Raw genomic sequence first — 6,105 nt, 5'->3', positions numbered from 1 at the left:
GGTTGATCTCTTCTTTTTTTTTGCATGTTCTTAGCTGCAACATTTTTGTAACTACAAATCATTGAAGACGACTATTTTACGCGTCATTCATAAGAAGGCGGACAACAGTTTCATCCATCTAGATTTGGCTTTATTTCGCTATTCTGGCGCACACGCTTAAAATTTTTATGCTAGGTAGAAACATTTGCTGATAGGAGTGTGAGCAGGTGTGTGAGGCAGGAGGGCCTCACACACCTGCAGATAATTATGGGGTTAAACTCAGGTAGGAACTTCCGAGGATGGACAGTGATGTAGCCAAAGCATCATCTTAATATAGAAGTACTTCGAATGAATTCGATGAAAAACATACGTCACTTTAGCAAGGCTGCCAACTTTCCACGCTTTTTGTAAAAATTTATTTTAATGGTAGCTAAGTAAGTGCGTTAATGTATCATTTTTCATTAATTTAAACATATTTTCCACACCACTACACATAAATGATTTAAAAGTTTACATGCAGCTTCACTTGGTTCCAGCTCTTTTGTGTTGAGGCTTTTAAAATGTTAGTAAAATTACCAAAAATTCTGAATGCTTTGATTTTTAAAGTCTGCCACTCAATGAAATATTTTGCAAAAAGCGTTATTGGATAGTTGGAAAATTGGAAAGTGAGCTTTAGTTTTAAAAGAAAGCGCCGTGCTACAGTTCAGCTCTAGGGTTTATTTGGACCTCGCTAGAGGAGGGGCTTCGTCATCAATAACCTTTTCAATAAAGGGAAAAATGTTTTCCTTTCAAGCTATTTTAATAGTGAGAGAGATTTTGTTTCTTTCTTATAATCCCTTTATGAAAATATTATCCCTTCCTCACAACCTGTGGTACTCAAAATCTCCTGTGGTAACAGGTGAACATCATTAGTTATCTTTTAGGTTGAAGATTTCTTTAGGTGAAATGTAAGAGATAAGGAATATGACGCATAGAGACTGCTGTTCAATTTTCTTCTGGACCAAACTCAACAATTGAAGTAATGGAGACGAGGAAAGAAAAATTCTAAACATACTTTTAAGCCTATTTGACTAAATTTTCACAAACTGATGGAGGATATTTATTCTATATGGCAATACCTTTCAAAGCATGCGAAACAGAAAGTCATTACAATCGCAATTTGAAATATGTATTTTAGATTATCAATTGATTTTTCGTGTAAAAATTAAAACAATGCAATTTTGCCATCAGCATTTTGTGAAAGATGATATTCGCCTGTTTTAAGATTCTTTATGACCTTTGTTTTTTCGTAATTTTTTTATCATCAAAGAAATCGATTTTCATACTAAAATAAAATTTTCTAAAATCTAAAAACGGACTACCACATAGTTTTAAATTACTCAGTCAAAACCAAAAATCACATAATTTGATTGCTTCAAATTTAAAAAAAATATATATATATATATATAGGGGAGAGTCGGGTAGCCCCTCCCACCTAAGGAGTTTTGCTTATATTTCTGTATAATACTGAGTAATAATCAATATTTTTGCATGTTTCTATTATTTTACCATCTAGTTAAATAATGCAAAAAGAATAAACCAAAAAAAGAATAGTTTAACTTAAAAAAATAGAAATTTAAAAAAACATGTTTTTTAGGTCCTTTCAAGATGTGTCGGGTTGCCCCGCCCAGTTACAAAAATTGGGTTTTTTGGCTATTTTTTCAGGTGTAAATGAGAATGACCAATGTATCGACAATAGATAAACCTCATTTATCATTTTTATCACAAAATTATTTTATTTATTACATATTTATATACTTTTAGTGAATTCTATCATTTAATAACAACAAATGTCATACTTTTTATCATTATTAATGTATATTAATATATTATAATATTAATATATATTTATATTAAATATTTAACGAAAATAATTTAATTTAAGTAACAATAATTAATAACAATAGTTGTTTTTCAATATAAACTTATTTGGTTGATCTCTTCTTATAAACTTAATATAAAATACTTCTTATAAAATTACAAATTCACTTTGTATTTTGATTGCATTCAAATGCTTCTGTAGATTGATTCGTTCACAAATAAGTGAAAATAAATAAGTAAGCAAATAGCTTATCATAATATTTATGATTTCTTGATATTAAATTTAATTTGGATATATCAATTACATTTTAAAAATATTTAATTTTTCATTTTTAAATATATAAATTTATGTTTCATATAATATTAAAACATATATTTGTTGTTAAAAATGCATATAACATTCAAATTTGAAGCAATAAAATAATAATCTTTGCAACCGTACATTTATCGACGAAATAAAATTGGGCGGTGATACCCGACATTCATGTGAGCGGGGCTACCCGAAATCCAATTTTTTTGTAAATTTGTAATTACTCGAACAATTTTTTACATACAAACTTCTTTCTTTGTGCAAATTAAACTTAAGACTACATACTTTAATGCTGTATGTATAGAAAAAATTATTTTTTTAGTATTAAAATGAAGTTTAATCGAAACATTCAATCAATTTTTCTTAATTTCATGACTTCTGTATTCAACATATTTTCAAAACTATTGCTTACCATGTTACCAGCTGCATAAATACTTGAAACTTTGAAAATAATCTTTTTTTAATATAACAATTAATGTCCGATGGCCCATTGACTTGAAAAAATATTCTATACACATGAAATTGACTGTGGGCGGGGGTACCCGCTGGGCGGTGCTACCCGACTCTCCCCTATATATATATATATATAAATAATACGTATCAAGACCTTTAGTCGTTTATTTAATCAAGTCATCTCTTACTGTCATTTCTTATTTTTAGGATTCCCACAAACACCAGAAAGAAAAGACCTCTCATATACTACTAATCTATCAAATCTTATTTACTTATCTTTTTACCCTCTGGGTGGTCTAGCATCCCCCATGCTAAAAGGGATTGGGGTGCACAGATGACCACACAATTGAATGCCTCTATACGATAGAGACTAGAGTTTCGTCTCCAACATCGTTCAACATCCATGTTCTGTACTTATGAACCATAACTAATCACACTTAACTGATGTAGGGAAAAAAAATTGTATGACTTGATATTTTTTTTGTACTTTTTAAACTTTGATGTTATAGTATTATTTAAACGTTCAATACCCGTCAAAAACGGTGGAAATTAAAAGTTGGTCGTTTCATTAGATTAGGAGAAATAGCCTTTGAGAATTTTTTAGAATTTATGTATAAATTTCCTCAAAAATAAAATGGAATAAAAAATATGCGATTTGTGTTTTAAAGTTTCATTTTACTATGAAAACCGATTTGGATTATGATAAAAAAATTAATATAACGTAAATTGCACAAAAGCAAAATCATTTCTCAGAATCTGAAAAAAATAAAAAGAACATTAACTACCTTTTAAATACTGTTGATTGCAAAACTTTCCCTTTATAACTTTGTCAGAAAAAAAAAAAAGAAAAGAAAAGAAAATCTAAGATACCGCACGCTATATATCTCAAATTCTGATTGCGTGACGGGCTTGTATTTAACAAATGCAGCGAAAGATATTGCCAATTCTAGTAAATATTCACCATCAATTTATTTGCGAAAAGTAAAATGAAGTATTTAGTTAAAGCATATTTAAGATTGTCTAATTAAAAACACATTTAGAATTTTCTCTCCAGTGTCTACAACTTAAAGATTTGAACTTGATCGTGGGGAAAGAAGCCTTGTAGGGGCCATAGATTTAACCCATCTATCTGTCAAAGTAAAAGCATATTGCCATTAATAGATTTAAAAGATTCAAGCCCACAAATTTTAACTAACGTCCATCGCCATCACATTTGGGGGAATGTAACTATTTTCAAATGATAGAATTCTTTAACAATCCTTTATGTATTTAATAAATGTCACAAGAGGACTATATGAAAAAAACTACTGCAGTTTTTATCAATGTTTTACGTAAAGAGTAGGTATTGTAGAAGATTATATAAAAGACAGTTGTAACATAATCGAGTTTTCATAATTGCTATTAAATTAGCAAATCATATACTAATGTTAGCAACAGCTATAAATCAAACATTGTTTTCGAAATTAGCGTTCTAGCCTCTTTTGCCTTAAAACCCTAACGATGGTCAATCATTGAAACCATCTTGAGGCTACTCAATGGGATTACTATACTTATTATACTATCACCTTATAGGCTCGAAAATAATCTTCAAATGTTGTAAATACAACATTTGAAGTCCCCACAAATAAAGTCACTGAATTATAAAATTAGCCGCTTTTAAAATTAAATCTGCTAGAACAGTATCATTACAACATCCTAACATGTTAAACGCATCCTTTAAATTACAATCGCCAGTTTATAACATTGAGCTTTTAAAAGTTGTATGTTTCACTGGAAATAAATTTTTTTCTTCTTTTCTGTTTCTTTTTTTTTCTTTTTTTTAACATTGAAATTTTCTTTCTTCAACTTTTAAAAATGTGTAGCAAATTCTAGTCTGCCACCCAAGAACAAAAGGATCGAAACTAAAAGTGTGTATAATTTTTTCTTCTTCTTTTAAATAAACTGATTATGCTTATAGAGAGTTATTGAGTGCTCATCATCATTCAAGATCAATGATCATTTTTTATCAATCATTGAGTGCTTACCATCATTCAAGATTAATGATCATTTTCAACCAATCTCCTACTAAGCCTCTGAGTTATGATGATTCTAAACTGCATCGTGAATTCTCATTCACATAGATAAAAAAAATTTTATTTAAAAAGTTTAATTAAAATGTAATTTAAATTAAAAATTTAAATTTGATGTGTAGAAAAGTTAATTCATAGGAAAATTTGCTTAAAAAAGAGAAAAAATAATAACTTTTAATTTTTTTTTGTACTTACTTTGCTTATTTTTCTTATTTGCTAATTCTTTGAACTTTTATTGATTTTGCCCTTTTTTTAATATCAAAAGTTAAACAAATTATGGTAGGATTACGCAGTGGGGATGCAATCCTACAAAAATTTGTTAGCATTCTGATATTATGTATAACTTATTACAGCTTACTCTAGGTTTATGTGAACTCGTTTTGCTTTAAATATGAAATTTTCAACGCCAACAAAGGTAAAAGAGAATTTGTTATGAAAAATTTATTCCACGGTATCAAAAAGGAATTTAAATGTTAATTAACTGAAGAATTAATTGAATCCCTTTCGTAATCAATGAGATCAGCGGCATTACTATTCTGTTAGTTATTTCGTAAAAATATAATGCAGTCAGAATATGCATAAATTTTAAACCAATTCCTGTTCAAACAAAATAATCTAGTATGGCTTAGCTTTGAAAAAAGTTTATGGATAAATTTTCACATTTATTAAAATTGTTAGCTAAAATATTGCAAACGATTTAGATTTTTTAAAAAATAAAACGATTTTAGAGAATATGTGATTTTAATAAGCCACAGAGGAATGCAAGTTATTTTTGATGCAAGTTATAGTCCATGTCTTGTTAGAAATAATATAATAGCTTAGTCATAGAAGATTACAAAAGAGGTGGGACAAATTATTTTTAACATAAGTAAATTATGAAACATTATTAACAAATTTGAGCTTATATTTATTTCAATTTGTATTTACTCATAAATTTAATAAATAATTCCGAAGGAAGAACACACACACACACAAATAAATAAAACTATCATAATTACAATTATTATTAGAATTATTAACTGACATAGCAGAATATTAATTTGAGAAATTACAATGAAGTAATTTAGAATTGATACGCAGAACTCATTGCAGTTTTTTTCATCACAATTGTCCATAAAACTCAATGCATTTCATTTCATTTATTTATTCATTTTTTTTTTTTGATGGAAAAAAACTTAAATTTTTTTTTTTACTTATTTTGTTTTGTTAACTTATTTTTTATTTATTAACTCTTAGCATTTTGATTGATTTTGCATTACTAATTTCGCTTTCTTTTACTTATTTCAAACCACAAACAAAAGTGGAAAAGTCATTATTTACGGGATCAGATACCGAATTATGTTTTTAAACAGAATCAATGTGTTGCCATTTATTGAAATTTTTCACAAGCTAATTCGAACGAAAATAATTAATTCTATTTTCATTATTTATGCG

The sequence above is a fragment of the Parasteatoda tepidariorum genome, chromosome 2, assembly GCF_043381705.1.
Source record: "Parasteatoda tepidariorum isolate YZ-2023 chromosome 2, CAS_Ptep_4.0, whole genome shotgun sequence".
Taxonomy (NCBI): domain Eukaryota; kingdom Metazoa; phylum Arthropoda; class Arachnida; order Araneae; family Theridiidae; genus Parasteatoda; species Parasteatoda tepidariorum.
Note: the sequence above shows the minus strand (reverse complement) of the source record.